Genomic DNA, 16,831 nt, shown 5'->3' on the forward strand with positions numbered 1-16,831 from the left:
GCTTGCAGCTGCAGAGCTGCACAGTGCATTCGCATATGATAGCCATCACTTCAGGCTCTATTTCACCTTGTCACATCCCATTTATAAACTGAGGTTTTTAATAGGACAACAGGCAGTCACTGAAGAGGGAAGGCCTTAGAAAATAAATAAAGACTGAGAAAGTCAGAGATCATTAAAGCTGGCACCACCTCACATGTTCATTAATTATGAATCTATTTGGAAGAGCTTTGTTAAACTGCTGGCAGATACATGTGATAAAATTTTTGAAAGCTCTCAATTCAGCCCTTGGAACACCTAAGCTAGGGGAACCCAGAAGTGAAATTCAACCCTAGGGTATTTAAGTTCAGGTCTGTACTCAGCCTAAGGTTTGCTTAAGTTTAGTTAAGGCTGAAATTCTGGCCATGTGGGCTTCCTCTACAAATGTTCCTTCGAGGTGCTTTCTTCTTGCAGAAGAGAATTTCATTCCGTATGGAAGATCTCTTCGCCCTGCGGTCGCATGGCCTGTGCCATCTGCAGCTTTTACACAGGATGTACTGTGGCTTTCCTAATAAAATCCCAGCTGGTCCCTTGCATGTTCTATATAGACAACCATACTTAAATGAACGTTCTGGTTACCACACATGTTATGAGGAAATTTAATTTTTGACTGCTGTTCTTCAGTAAGCAAAGGGGTAAAGGAAGGATGATACCTCTGTGTATCCGTACCTACTCACACGTTGTCCTGCACATCGCTCTGCTTTTGTTCCTGAAGGTATCACACTCAGTTTTGTCTGTTCTCTGCTGTTCCTTCATAGGTGTCTACAGGATCTCTAAAGAAAAACTTCCTCCTGACATGAACCACGATCAACTTCTGTTCCTCCCAAAAGGAAGACATCAAGCATCCTACAGACTGCACACCACAAAAAGTGAGTAGACGGTACAAAAACATGTATATGATCTGGGCTTCACTCGTTCTGAGCACTGTGTAGTGCCACCTGATGCACTTGCAAGACAAAAACATACCTTTTTACAGATGTCTTTCTGACCCTCTGTGTAGTAGTCATAAATAATAACTTTGTAATTACCTTCTTTAAAGAAAAGCAGATGCTGAAAAGCAAAAGTACCCTAAACTAATTGAAATATGAAGGTAGACCAGCAAGCAAGCACTGAGGAGCTAATATGTTTCCTTATCCTGACTCCTCTGAGCCAGTTTCTCCTTTACTTTTTCTTGCAAGGACAGCTAGAAGAATCCCTGAAGTTTATTCCAAATGCCAGTCTGCAACATAAGCTAGGGAAGGGTGGACTTTCTGTGCTGCAGCTGCTGTCTGACCCTGGGTTGCTTACTTAGTGACCTCAACAATATGCACAGTCTCCACAGGCCGCGAGAAGGGAGCCTGTGGTTAGCTGCCATCTGGTCTGGTTTGTCGGCCTAGTGTGCAGCTTTCAGGTCGTGGAGATACCTCGAGATCCTTTACTCTGTGTATGTCATAGAGGCTCTTAGGTTCCCACCCTCACATTCTCAGTGATCTCAGATCTTCCTTTCCTGTGCATGAACTCATTACAGCTGCAGGGTTAAACACTTATTGCCTTATAAGCAAAAAGCTTACTTTCTTATTGCTTTTTGCAGGTTGTTTCCTTCCATGCTTACTGCTACTATCTCCTTAGAGCAAGTGTTGCTTCAGTATTGAAAAATAAATTTCTTTATGCAATAACAGCTGATAGTGTTCAACTTGCTCAGCACCTTTCAGCTAAGGACTCTGGAAAACATTTAAAACATTAAACTCATGTTAAAAAAAATACTAGGGAGTCAAGAAGCTGGTAATACTTATCCTAGATGAAAAGGGCATTTAAACGGAACAAAGAAATTTGTCTGAAGTCAAATAGCCAACGACTCATGAACTAGAGTCTGAAGCTCAAAGGTCTTGCTTGCCTGCCCTTATGTATGCTATTTGCTATGGTTGCTATAGCTCAAAATCTCTCCAGAGGTGATAGTAGAACTTAGGAATCCTGACACTGACCAAATAAACAGTAAATTAATGAAGCCTGGTCGCCATATTCTTAATGTGCTACATGTGTACATAACAACAGAGTACCTGTATAAAGCCCAGGATTCTTTTATAAGAGCGCAGCGTGCTGGAATTCTCATGAAATGTGCTGTGGATCTAAAATAGTGTTTGCCTCGGGGTTTGGATCGGCATTTAAAAGTGCCAGACAGCTATTCGGCTGGAATCTTTAAGGTAGTTCTGATGCAGAAAAAGAGAAGGAAAGAAAGGAAACTAGGCAGTGAGACTGGTAACTCTTGTAATCATTTGATTTCTATGAGGAGGTGGTTGCAGTGTCTTAACCAGGATGCAAGGTAGAGTACATGAATCTGGATTTAATTTCATAAGCATGCAGATCTTGTTGAGAGTATCAGTGTAACAATTCAAACTAAAATGAAAAATATTCCACAGTTTAAACACTATTTGTAATTGCATTTTGACTGCAAAGATATTATCAGAGCATCTTTCAAGCTCCAATTAATGCAAACCTAATTCTCCTTTAATAACAGTATCAGGAGGATTTTAAATAATGAACATAAAGACTTATTTTTGAGCTCTAGATAACTTTCAAATGTCTTCTGTTCAATTTTCAGTGTGTATGTAGTCTGTGGGCTGGAACTATACTGATGTAGACATCAGCATAAGTTTAGGGATCTGGCTTTACTGGTCGCTATTATTTGCTCTGTACTTCTTTGTACAACAGAATTGTGACCTATGGAAACAATTTTTGATTAATAATGCCAAATAATTAAAGAGAGACTATTAGAATTAATGAAGATTCTTGGACCTCTGTTTTTAGATACTGCTGTTAAGTCAAATAAGTATATAGAATTACTGACATTTCTATTTACAATCCTGTCTCAGAACAGGGCAATACTATTTATTTCCTTTTGACTGCAGGGTGCAGCTTAGACCTGTTTTTGCGGTGGGCTTTTTTTTTCCCCCTAAGATATTTTAATATTTTGTTACCGAGAATGTAAAACTTAAATGTGTATAGCAGTCAATTTTACATATTTCAGTCATGTCTTAGGTTTCATTAACATTAGAAGAATTTTTTTATGGGTGCCCATGAAATGAAAACAGGTATAAAATTTGTATTCGGCTTAAAATTTTATAAGCGAAGTTACCCCTAACATTAAGTAGGTCATTTTCTAATACCGTAAAACATAGTGACAGGAAAAAATCTTGAACTGCTTCTGCAGAACTGGGAAGATGTGGATCAAGAAAGAAGCATATATCCCTTGAGAGGTAGCCCAGTTGAGGTGTTGAGAAAACACAGTTCACTCTTTACATTCTGTCTTCGAGACTAAGGTCATTCAGAATCGTACCAAGTTTCATATTTAGAGCTTGAGTTTGCATTTTGGGACAAGATAACATCTCACATGCTAACCTTAGCAAAGCTAGTTCTGAAATTTGAATCTGCCAACACCATCCCTGTGCTTCTGTAACCAGGCTAATGAGCCTGCTAAAGCAGGATTACTTTGTCAAGATGGAGTCTAGCAGATTATCCCCATACAAGAACTCATTATTAGTACTGTCACCAGGTCCTAAGTTAGTATCACTACTGATTCAGTGACCAGCCCAGTACCTTTCCTCCTGGGTTGCCCTGGGCCGGCAGTGGCATGTGAACTAATGAAAGTGCAAAGGGGCTTTCCTCATACAGTAGCGTTAATTGCTTCTGCATATTCATGTTGTATTCTCACACGTTAGTGTTTTTCACATCTTTCTTCTTACAGTACAGAAACGGAAATGTGTGACGGTGAGGAGTGGCTCGTATGCACACATACGTGCGTATGCACAAGCAGATATACATGCGCTGTTCTGTACCATGGCTGCAGAAGGCAGGGGAATACAGTCGAATTTAGCTGGGTGATGAAAAGGCCCTTCCTGGCATTCTGCTCGTCTTGACCAAGTGGGACTCCACTAATTCCAGAGTCCTCACTGTTCCACGGAAGAGGGATTTATAGAATTGAGCAGGATTAAGGCAGCGGCTTTGAGGTGCAGGATTACAAGAAGGCTGGTTATACGCAGGTAAATGTTGACAACCGTTTTCTGAACTCTGCATAGAATTCAGGTGGAGAGGAGTTTTAAAAACCTGATCCAGTTGTGACACCTACAGGTCTCTTTGTATCAGAGACCTTCCCAGCATTAGCTAAACACACAAACAGTGGTGTGATTTCCTTATCCCCTACAGCCAACTTAATTATCTGGCTATTTCTAGCTCAGACAAAGCATAAGTTTGTCATCGATGTCCTCCTATGCATGGAGTCTCAGTAATGGAGAGTGCATGGAACAGATCTAGAAATACATGCCTGTTTTTCAGCAAACCAACTCAATTTTAATGAGGTTTGAAAGATAGGCAGATAGTACGTTATGGGTGGTGTATTTTTCAGCAATGTGAAGGAGAAGTACATGGAGCTGAGTTTTACTTTAAATGTTACTGATGCTTTTGTTACCACTTTTCTTAAGCATAAAGGGAGTTTAGATCACTTTAAAGTCATAGACCTGTAATCTTAATGTTGTACTTGACCTTCATATAAGATTATCAGTGGGGAAAAAAATCACAAGGGGTTCTGTATCTAAAAACAATAACAGCAGGCAGGAATCTGGAGCAGTCTGTCACTTTGAGAGTCCGTGGTTATTGAGCTGAAGGGTGGGTCTGTAGAAATTTGAAACTAGCCATGAGTTCAGCTTGAATTGAGGAGGTCATTAAAAGATGGCCTAAACATCAAAAACCTCAAAAGAAGGATCACCATAGGGCAAAACTTCCTGATAGTTACCATGATGTGAATTGTACTGCAACATTTAAAACTCCAGAAAAGAGATAAAAAAGATCAGGCTGAAATGTAAAGCCGGTAAAAGCAAATTTATCTCATTAAAACCCTTCATTTGCTGTTTTGAGATCTCCAAAAGCCTTGAATAGGATTAAGGAAAGGGCATCAAGATGAACAGAGTCCAGCCATATCAGCAAGGGGTTTTGCAGATGGCATCTCTATCTTGCGAAAAGCTTTTTATACCTTAAAATCACGTTCAGACAGCTTAATATAAGGTAATAAGAAATGTGGACTCAGAAGGGTGAAAATGCAGGAAAACAGTATAGCAGGTCAAGCTAGGCACAGAGCGGGTGATCTCTTGAGGCTGGAAGGATTTTAGAAGCATTATGATCTGCTTCAGAAAATTGTCCTTATTCTAACATTGCTAACTGGTGACATTTGGTGTCTCCTCTTCTTTTTCTCTGTAACATAGGCACCTGTCCATTCAAATTCCAGGGAAAAGATTAAAAGTCTGAACTCTAACAGACATAACACGACAAAGAAAACCTCAATTCTTACGACTTTTTAAGAGATTTAAGCACTGGGGGAGAATGGATACAAGATTTCTTCGGTATTCTTAAGTATTCACAATAGCAACCTAACCACTATTGGAAAGGGATGAGTATCAGTTGAGCAGGGTGAAAAACAGTTTTCTTCTGTACTGGACAACTTGTAAATGTTAACTTTTTTTTTAATTGCACCAGAAAAAGATAAATGTTGATGTCCTCTAGTAAAGAGCAACACTAAAGCAATACTGTTTGCAGATGCTGGAGAACCTGATTCAGGTCCATCTCTGTGTGTTTTCGTATAGAAACATGCTGAGCAATGGCTTATTTTGATAGACTACCAGGACATTAGATTGGAAGCTCTCCTTTGCAGAGGATCAGTTTTCATTCATCTTGTAAAGCCCAGGCATACCTCTGTGCTAAGATGAGTGGCAGCCATTTAAAAGTAGGTGACCTTTGAGGCCCTGCTGGTGCAATCAGGCATCCAGATAGAGATTTTTGGCATAAGAAGTTACACTAACCAGTGAAATAAGTGGATTTTTCCAAGTATGAAGTTTGGCATGAAAGAAGGTACAAATTAGGTAACAAATCATTGTAACATTTCTTTTTTTTTTTTTTTAAGTTTCTAGATACAACTTTACAGATCTTGATGCTCTGTTCTCAGTTGGCAGAAAAGTATTTACAGCACCAAAGGAAGGCCTGCATTACATCCTCTTTGGCCCCCATAAGGAACTGTTACTTTGCTTTTCTGCTCTTTTAGTGTCATTTAGTCATGAGATTCTTAAAAGTAGCTTCCAACTGAACGTTATTTATGCCTCTTTTCTTAGCTGTACCCAGTAACTGCTAATTAAGCCTTTTGTAGCATGACTCTGAACTAATTAGGGTTAATTGAGCCTGCTTGTGCATTAGCTACTCCAGCACTTGTCCTGATAATCAGGAGGTTTGTGTGCATTGAGTATTTTGTGATTAGCTAGCTTAAATTCATGTTCTCTGCTGTTTTTCTGGCTCATGTAGCCTTTGTGACTACTCTGATAGTAAACATGAATATTCCTTTTCTGCTGGGGGTGGGGAGCATAAATTACTGGTCCCTACAGCAGGGTTTTTGTCAGGCTGCTGGTTGCAGTAAGGACTGGATGAAGAGGTAAGTTAAGTTTCATAGGTGTCCAGTTACGTGCTGAAAGTTGCTGAGGTACCAAGCTGCTGAAGTTTGAGCTTATCTGGAAGAATCCTCTTCTGTGTATAAACATTGCACAGTGCCGGAGGTTGGCATTGATAAACTGCTGGCCTGGAACGAAAAATGTCAGCACCTGGATTGGAATCATCAATTGCTGCAGTGTAATGTTGTCTTTCCCCTTGGAGGTCTTTCCTTCCAAGTTTTGGATCCAGTCTGTCCATCCTTAGCTCTGCTGAGGTTATTACTGAATTAGAAACAACAAAGCAGTCTATCAGGTGACAGCACCTCTGCTGTCAGTGTTATCTATGGTTAGTCACTGATAGACCTGTGAGATTCTAATCAGGCTCTCAAAGACGCTTTGATTTAGGAAGGTAGGCCGGCACCGTATCAGTCATCTTCAGAAACTGCAAGCCATGGACCACCACTGCAGAGCCAGGTTAGGCCACAGAAATGTACATTTGGAAACAGATCCTGTGGTGAAGCCCGTGTTTTCCTAAGCATGTGATGCAACAGCATTGCTTTAATATAGGCCTGATGAGAGGAAACAAACCCTCAGGCTCAGAGGGTTCTCATGCAGTCAGGCTTTTGAGAGGTTTTAGTCTGTCCTGTTAGCATCAGCAGGAGGCTTCCCCAGCTGGTAGTGGGACCCCACCACTTACAAATACATTGGATTTCAAACTTCCCATCTCTAAGTACTCGTAGAACATACTGGAGTGGCATATTAAGCAGCACACTGTATATGAATCTTCATTTTTTTTATCTTTGTTTACATAAATTTAGTTCAAGAGAAGTCTTTTTTACTCATACTTTAGCTATTTTGATGATACTAATATAGGCACAACTGTGTACTTCCTTGAATTAAAGCAATACCTTGTCTTTTTTCTCTGCCTCTTATTTAGTTCCAACAGGGAAAAATGTTTTTCTTTACTTTTTTAATGTTAGATTTGGAACTATGTGGTAGTTTCCATTTTAGCTTTCCTTTAATCCAGGAGGGGGGAAAAAAAGTAAAAATAAGTGCCTAGGAACTGTCAGAGTAATGAAAAACAAACAAACAAAAAAACAACAAACAAACAACAAAACCAGAAGTGTGCTCCACACAGAATAGAAGCTGTGAGCAACTCTATAGCAATCAGGAATAGTCAGAAAGCTGATTTATGTAAAGGTGAAGGGGTATACACAAGGCAGTCATTCCCCACAACATACGTGCAGCCTTCATTAAACAAAAAAAAAAGTAAGCACCGAAGCTATTTAGATTAACTACTCTGGTTTTTCTCCCCAAATCCATTCAACCTCCTAACCTAGCGGGAATAGAAGAAAATCATTATCAGTTATCGCAGAGAGATTTAAATTAAGATTTCTTCATAAAACTAAAGTTCTAAAACAAAATCTAAGAAGTGGAATTAATTGCTGGATCTGCATTGAATCACCAAGAGATATTTTATTTCTGTGTCACAGCAGAAAGTGCTTCATCAGTAGGAATTCGTATGGAGGAAGAATAAGCATGTACCGTACATTGAAAACAAGTATGTCTGGGATGTTTAATTATTTCTTGATTAATTCATTTAACATTAAAGTAGTCAAGGACTGCAACATATTCAGCACTACACCGTTTGCTACTGGTATGTATCTTCAGCTCCTCTCATTTAAAAGCACCTTGTGTTTTTTACCTGCAGCTGTTGTAAATGAATTACTACTACTCTTCTAAGCTACCTTCATTACCCCGAGGAAATGCACAGAAATGCGCTGGAGCTAAGATGATTTGCAGCATCTGTGGTTAAGATTTAATATAATGTACTCCATGTTTTCAAGGATAAAATGAGGAGTGGGGTGGGGATTCAGTTAAAACACATGTAAGCATTAGATTAATTACTTAGAAACTGTTCAGCTAAGCAGTGTACTTATTCAATGCAAGGAATAATAGGAAAATATTTTTGTTGTTCTTTGTGCATGTTTCATATGAACTTAATATAGATTAAAAAGTAGGAAATCGATGCACAAAAAGCACTGAGGTTCACAAACAAGATCTCCTAGTGATCATTTCTTGACAGCACCAAACTAAATCATCATCTTCTATTAACACAGTCACAAAAACTATCAACCACAAGTAAGCATCCTCTTCCAGGATAACCAGCAAGTGTGACTAAATAAGCATGTGCTAAAATAAGCCTGATGGGCCTTCAAGGGCTTGTATATTACATTAACAGTAAAATACCAAAGTGGAATAAAAAGACCATGACAGAGATAAGGCACTGACTGTTCAGATTTTGTAATGTTTTATGCTTGCTTTAAATCACAAGATGTATCAACGAGCTGTACTCTCTTTTAAATCTTATCTGAAACTTAATCTTTCCATTCTGTGATCATTACTGTTATCGTTAACTCTGTAAAAGTGCACAACTGGAAGCACAAAAGATGAGAAGTACAGTGCTGGGAACTGAGTTTGAGTCTCCTAAAGCTGCTCAACTACCGTGTCATTCATGTTTGCATAATTTATATCTGCATTTATCATTTATTGGGTGGGTTATGGGTAAAAAAACAAAGTTCACTAGCTAAGTTTCATCTGCTTTGGAGAAAAGTACGTGCTCGAAGTTATGTTGTGTTTGGATCAGTAGCGTAAACAGGGCCAATTTTGTGAGGGGATAGATCACCTGTTGAAGCGTAGCATTGCTATTTATGAGTAGTCGACAACTTGTTATCAGGCTATGTTCCAGAAACTCTGATCATCTGTCAGTCAATTGATATTGCTGGATTGGTGGAGAAAGCTTTAAACTGTTGCTGTCATGAGGTTTAATAAAAGTTCCTTTGATTCTGTTAATTATATCAGATGATAAACTGCCAGGGAATGACAGCTTCAATAAATCTATATTAAAAAGGTGTTAGGAGTCACCAGTCCTGGACAAACATCTGTTTGTCACGGAGTGGAAGGTAGGGTTTCCTAATTACTTGGCTGCTTTGGCGCTCTCGTTCTCCAGTAGCATAGTCCGTGGCATGAGGATGTATGTGGCGCACGTAGCTGAGCTGGCCAGAAAGACTTGCTGACCACTCTGCTTAATAAACAAGGTGTGAGGGGTTAGAAGAATCTCCAACAAAATATAATGCAATCTCATCTGGATAGCAACACGTATTTCACAGAAAGTGAAAAGACTATTTTAATGGTAGGCTGTTACGGAATAACCAGCACCTGTGGGATTAGTGTCCTAAACTGTCAGTCTGTAGATGCTTTTTTGCCTTGCAGCTTGAAGGCTTTACCAAATGATTCTGAATCTAATGTAATATTTTATTATGTATACAAATATGTAGCTCTTTCCTTGAACAATCCTGGCATGAACTGTATGATGTCTTGTGTCCTGAATTGCACAGACTATGCAGAAACATTTATTTATCTTTTGAAAACTGTGTTCCCTCCTATGTGCAATTTCAGAATACAAATGAGATGGTGAATGAGCTGTATTTTGCCATGTGACATGCCGCTTTCCCCATCTCCATTGCTACTCTTTTTTCCATCTTTTCTCTGAAATAACCAATTATTTTGTTAATGTGTTCTCATACAGAAGTTTTTCAAGGACTCTTGTCACTTGCATGTTGCTTTACTAGCCTGGCTAAAGAGAGTGTGGTGATGTAACAGATAGGGTTTGCTTTAACAACTATTTTCTTTTCATTATTAGTTCTTACCATATTTGTTTCATCTGGAAGATAAAGAATTACCATACTGAATCAGACCAGATCAAAGCTAAATGCTGTCTTGTATTCCAGCCTCTATTCTATGTACATTGTACAATAAGCTTCCTCGTGTCTTTGATGGACTTCAAAGTTATTATACCTAATAGGTATTGATGAAGCCATTGTACTCCATTAATGAAACTCCGTTCATTAATGGCCCTACAGTAACTGGTGTTGAATTCTGTGATTTACTTGGTTTTCTGGGAGGGGAGGGGGAATACTTTGGTACTCTTCAGAAATGGAACAGGAACTGAAGCTTGTAAGCGTTGTATACCTTGCATTGCAGTTTGACTTTGGGCCCTGATTCAGTGGAGTTTCAGACATATCCTGTGGAATTCCTAAGAATGTAAATTTTCCTGAAGCAAACACTGAACTCTTTTGAAGCCAAACCTAATGTTTCAGTGTTAGAACACTGCAGACTTTGCTATGCCACTGCGGTAAATAAAGCTTGCTACTTCCAATAGCTCTTTTCCCTGAATATTCTCTTAAGAAATTGAACCAGGTTCTTTTCGCACTAGCTCAGATTTATTCAGAGGGGACCACCATGGCTACGTGGATGAAAACCATCATAACTAGAATGGATAGTCTTGCCTAGAGCATTTTCTTCTTCTCCATACCTTCTAAACGTTGCCTCCATTTGGCAAATGAGACCAATCACACAAGGCTTTTTGCTGAATTCTTAGTAATTTCTTTGCAGGCTTGGAAGAAAAAAAGCTAATTTAGAATATAAAATACTGCATTCTAGTGCTGATTTTACCCATTAGCCCAGTGACTAGACTGAAACCTTCTGCTTCTCTAATTTGGTCTGGATCATTAAAAACTTGTTTCTTTTAATTAGCATCTCTCCTTTGTTCTTCTCTCCTTTGTTCCCTCCAGATTAGAGTCATTCTCAGCATGCTGGTTTGCATGTATATTCTGATGTACATCGAGATCGTTTGGGAGGAACCCTCAGGTTTTACCTGCCAAAATGCCCCTTAGAAAGTTGGGTACAACCTAAATCTGGACTTCTTTTTCTGGTGCCATGAGAATAATAGGCAGCTGACTTCATTAATATTTAAGTCCTTGTAAACAGAGATTTGTAGCCTTTATGAAAGGACGTGGTCTGTTCTGAGTTTGCTGTAATGGCTGCCAGATTGCTTCCCCATTGAAAAGAAAACTGTGCCTGGATATAAATAATTACTGCAAAACACTGCCAAGTCCAGGAATTCCTCTCTGTGGATCAGTTCCACAGGGTTTCAAATCTACATTTATAATTGTTTATTTTCAACGGAACTATCCTCAGAGCCAGAATTCAGACATGCAACTTTGGGGTTAAATTTGGCTTCAGCCAGAGTTGTGATTGCCATGTCTATAAAGGAAGTGTGATGGTTTCAGATGCTTATCTGCACTCAAAACTCGTCGAATCTCTTCACCATTTCCTTGTGCTTCTTAAAATTCTAATTAATCCTTACAATGGAAATAGGAAATGCCAACATAATGATTTTTATTTTTGGTATCATTTTGCACTCTTGCCCAGCATTTGACAGGGTTCAGACTGCTGAATCCACTGCTTTTGAAATATTTTTTGGGGGAGGCTGGCTACTAACAAGATGTTGCTCTTATTTTATTTATTTATTTATTTTACTTCTTAATTTCTGCTTGTTTGCTTTCTTAATTTTGCTGGTAAGAATCTCATCAGAAGCAAATAAATAAATAAAACTTAAAAAATGGGAAGAAAATGCAGAGGCAGATACTTTCCTTGAAGTAGTGAGTCTCCCTGACACAGCGTATATAGACTTCAGTGCTATTACGATTATCAAAAGTTTAAGAAACATATGGCAAATAATTCTCCCAAGCAATTCTAGTATTGAACTCCTTGCATTCAAGCATGTCTCCCTTGTATGCATGTCTGTTTTCCACAGCTCACTGTAGCGCTTTGTCCCCTCAGTTCTTGTGCTCAGTCTTTCCACTGAGTTCCCTCCTCAGGTTGAATTGCATCAGGGCTTAAATCTGTAGAGATCCTCAGGTGCTGAGAACAGAGGTGTAAATCAAGTATCTGTGTACTTACTAGGCTAAAATAAATTATAGTAAATAAACAAAACAAACAAAAACAATGCTGTAGAAGTATTAAGCCAGTCTGGGATTGAAATCCACTGTGTAAAGATGTGGAGACCTTTTAGAAATCACAAGGGGAACAGAATGACACAATCTCTTATATACAGTAAATGTTTATTTCCCCCCTTTACAACTGCTTATGCTCCCTGTTTAAAATCAAGAAGGTAAAGACGTGGCCATTATGACCTTAACCTGCAATAGCTCAGCTGTGATGGAGCTGGGAGAAGGTGCTCTGTATTGCCCGGTCATACCTCCAGTTCTGCTTCGTGCTGCTTTGCTGGAGTTCACCTTGCTGCTACGTGCTCTGATGTGAAAATCCGTTCAGAGGAGATAGTGACAAGAACAATATATTACTGACAAACCTTGAGAGAATGTTAGGAAACATCATTCCAGCTGTTAGAGTCAATGAGCAAAACTGTGAGTCTTGTCAAGTCCTTTTGCTATTTCACAGCATAAAACTGTCACCTCATTAATCAGAGGAGCGTGTTACCATGAGGCTCCAGTGTGAATAGCATTTATCGCTGATCTTGTCAATTTCTTGGAATAAACCCCAACTCGATAATTCTCTCCTCGTGCATTTGAAACTTTTTTTTTTACAGTAAAATTTCTGTTTGCTAGTGATCTACTTGATTAATCAGACTGGTGAGGATTTGAATGCGTATGTTAGAAAGCATAATTAAAAGGTAGATAACTAAGAAGCTCGTGCAGTAGGTGACTTATGCGTGGGGGGAGCTCCATTTAGTGCAGAACAGTCTTGGTTGCAGCTCTGACTCACTAATGACTTACTACAAGAAACATGACAGGGATGTTTTGGAAATGTAATGGGATAGTAAAATGGAGTGGTTCTGTTTCAGTAGGTGCATAGCCCTGACAGAACTTCCCAAGTAGGGATCTCCGTCCATTTCCTACAATTGTGCCGATAACATTAACTATTATCATTTGTAAACAATTCACAACCTGTAAGGGAAGTACAGTTTTTTCAACTTTTCTTATTTTAATTCTGAACAAAACATAGCAATATGGATAGAGGCATACTCATTAACTTAAGAACCCAAGAGGAGAATTGCAGCGTGCTCAATTTTCAGCCTAGAGAGCAGGTTTTTAGGTAGCTACGATGTTCGGTCTGAGGTTGACAGAGGAAAATGAGAGATTACAGAGATGAAGATAACTGCCCATACTGGATCAGCTGCAGAACTAGTGCTAGCAAGTAGTCCATAGGTGCTGGAGAGAAAAATGCAGAAAGCTTGATAACACCGCCTCAGCTGTGCTTAGAATGTTTTACAGGGATAATTGATCATACTATATCTGTAATATCACCCTTTCTTTGGAGTAGGCTGTTAACAGTAATCGAGAGATCAATCTGCCTATAAAACTATTAATTTGTATTCTTCCTTGGAGACTTCTAGGCTCTGGCTTTGTGTTCCTCCACAGCTTTTGATCATGTCTTGCTGAAGTAATTCTTTTCCCAATACGACAGATTCCTTCATCATGATCCCATTAAAGAGGAAAGAACAACTTAAAACTACATGCTTTTAAACATGTCACTTCTCATAAATGCCATTGACTCTATTGTGTTATAACCACACCGAAGCCAATAAGTTATTAATAATTTAGTGTGCAGTTACAGAGGCAAACATAAAGCTATGCTTTGATCAAAAACACGTAAGACCATAAAAGCACAGAGTATTCTGCTCAAGAAGTTAAAAGACAAAAGTTAAATACTTGGCACTAACTGGACTGAAGTTGTATTACACTAGAGAGGGTTTTTTTTTTTAGAATTTGATAACAAAGCTCAAACATTTCAGAAATATCCTAAATCACATCCTTTACAGAAGCTTGTATCTATGCTCATTGAGCAGGGTGTCTTTAACTCAATACAAGAAGCTGAGGCTTAGAGCTGCTAAATCTGAAACCTTAAATTGCAATTCCAATTTAAATAAAATATTCTGTCTTGCGTACACATGCACTCTGTACACATACAAGACGATGAGGATCTTTTATACATGCAGTTATAAAACTTATAATGTATAGGAAACATTGAAAGCAGACAAACGTAGCTGGTTTTAAGATCTATTAAACAAACTTTTCATTGTGCTAGAGGACAGGTTTCCACTGCACTGTTGTAGTACCATGTTCAAGCCTGTAGTGGTCTTCCTAAGGTTTTAATTTCAAGGTCTTCCGAAGGATTTAATTTCATTTTCTTTTCTCTCCCAGTGAAAGCTCCTAAAGGAAAAGGCATGACCACACACAAGAGCTGCGAGCTCTGAGCAGCAAAGTGCCTGCAGCTGATTGAGTGCAGTCCCGGGAGAGGAACGTGTAACCACGTGCATGCACTTCAGGGGGAAATCTGCAGGCTCTGTAAAACCCTAGCTGCAGGAGGGCTCTGCTTATTTGGTGGAGATTTCTTTCAGGGTAGAGATCTGGCATAGGCATGAAATGCTACTTGATATCAGATTTATTAGTTTGTAGTTGAGATATAAAGTATTAGCTCTCTATTTATATTGTTCTGTTAATGAGCAGTCTCTGATAGAGATAGTATTTCTGCTTCTGGGCCTTCTTTAATATCAAAGGACAGATTTCTAGCTATAATTACATATGCATTAGGCTCTTCTCCTTTCAGCAGATATTGTTAAGTTGTTCTGATAGAGATACAAAATAAATACAAATAGACCAAAAATAACATTTTGATCACATTTTAATTCAGTGTTTTTAGTTTTGTCAACATTATAGGAGATGTCTGAGGCAACAGAGTAGGATAATTACTGCAGCAGAAGACAGGACAAAGCTTGCATTTCCAGGAAGCATCGTAACAGCAATATTGTCTTTCTACTAGAGAACTTTCCTAATAGAAATGCATAAAGACTTCTGCTTGTTTTTAGCAAATACTATACTATATTCAAAGTCCTACATTAGGAAAAAATTTCATACTGCTGAAGGATACGCTCTGGTTTCCACAAAGCTTCTTAGAGTTGAAACAGGGAATATTTTATAAGACTAGAGAGATTGATGGCTCAGACTGGTAATTTGCAATACCTAATTAGTCAATCAAGTCAATTTGTATTTAGCAAGCATGACACAACCATGTTACAATGGAAACACAAAGGGAATTCAGTTTTTACTACCATACTGAAGATTGGTAGCTCAGAAGCAGCATAGTGTTTTATTTGGAAAACACAAAGTGGGATTTCTCAGATAGTTCTTTACTTTGGCTGCACTATTTAGCAAAAGGTTTGTTCAGTGGATCTCTTCCTTCCATTCATAATTTCAATAAACAGTGAAGCAACAGGTAGGAGAATGTTTTATTATTGTTCTAAGTTGGATAGAAGCATTGACAAGAAAGCAGAAGAGCAAATGCCTTATAACCTGTGATGGTTGTGTGCGTGTTGCTAGTCATCGAAAGAGTACAACCCAGGAGTGTCCTTTGTTGAAGATCAAGCAAAGATACCTGCTTTGGTCCCAATGTCCTACTCAGATTCCAGGATGAAAAGAATTATTTTCTGCTTTTACAAATCCCCACTGCGCTTTTAGATGGGCAGAGGTTTCTTTTTCCTTAGCTGCTCTCTAAGAGCCCATGGCTTTTCTGTGATACTCCACCCCAGCACTGGCTATCTTTCAGGTCCTTCATTTGTAATGACTGTTTGCATGGTGTTATGATTGTAATTAAAAACAATTCTCTAAGCTATATTCCTCTGTACTTCCCAAAACGGTCTGAAAAAAATGGAGGGGAATGGTGAAGGCAGGCATAATTTCATAAATACTTGAGACATTTAGATGTAAAATGGTCTTTAAAGTCTGTATTAATCAGCTGATCAGCTCAATATAAAGTATAGGAATCTTGAAGCTATAGTTGGTATAAAGGGGTAGGATCCAGGGAGCTGTGCTGTGCGTGTACACTGATGCATCTGACATCTTTTTCCTGCTACTTGGAAGTAATATTTGTTGATTCTTTGAACTTCCTCATGTAGAAATGTAGACACTTAAAAGAAAATGAAATGACAATGTAGGTATTTTTTATCTTTTTCTTTGCAAACATTGATTCACAGGGTTCAGAATTAAATATGTATGCTATTAAGGATGGAGAAATACACTTACTGGTATGTGAATTAGAGAAAGAAACCGCTATATATTTCATCTTTCTCTGTTGGAAGAGGATTTTAGTTTCCTATCTAAATCTGGCAACTTAGTAATAAAACTTAATTTATAAATCACAGGCAGTTTTTCTTTCTTTCTTTTTTCTTTTTTTTCTTTTTTTTTAATAAATGCTTAAGTATTTAAAATATTCACCATGCAGGTTTGGTACTCAGAAGAATTAATCAAACTGTCAGGCTGTAGACCAGACGCTGCAGAGAATACACAGTGGTGTGTCACGGTTACTTAGCAACTACAGCTGAAGAGGTTAGGGTGGAAAATACTGTCATTTCCTATGTTTGAGATCCACTCCCACAGCCCCCCTACCCTCTCCACCCCCATTTAGATACATATTTTTCCCCCAACAGATAACGT

General features: G+C 38.6%; 1 long non-coding RNA gene across 1 annotated transcript in view; it reads left to right on the forward strand.

Annotated features, from left to right (window-relative positions):
* The window catches only part of LOC310886867, a 39,063-nt gene extending 29,004 nt beyond the window's left edge, over positions 1-10,059 (forward strand). The window contains exons 2-3 of the long non-coding RNA XR_014575513.1: positions 795-905; positions 8,188-10,059. This is a non-coding gene — a long non-coding RNA (uncharacterized lncRNA). The remainder of the gene's footprint in view (positions 1-794; positions 906-8,187) is intronic.
* The last annotated feature ends 6,772 nt before the right edge of the window (positions 10,060-16,831 follow it).

Source organism: Anser anser (assembly GCF_964211835.1).
Source record: "Anser anser genome assembly, chromosome: 26".
In the NCBI taxonomy this organism is placed as follows: Eukaryota; Metazoa; Chordata; class Aves; order Anseriformes; family Anatidae; genus Anser; species Anser anser.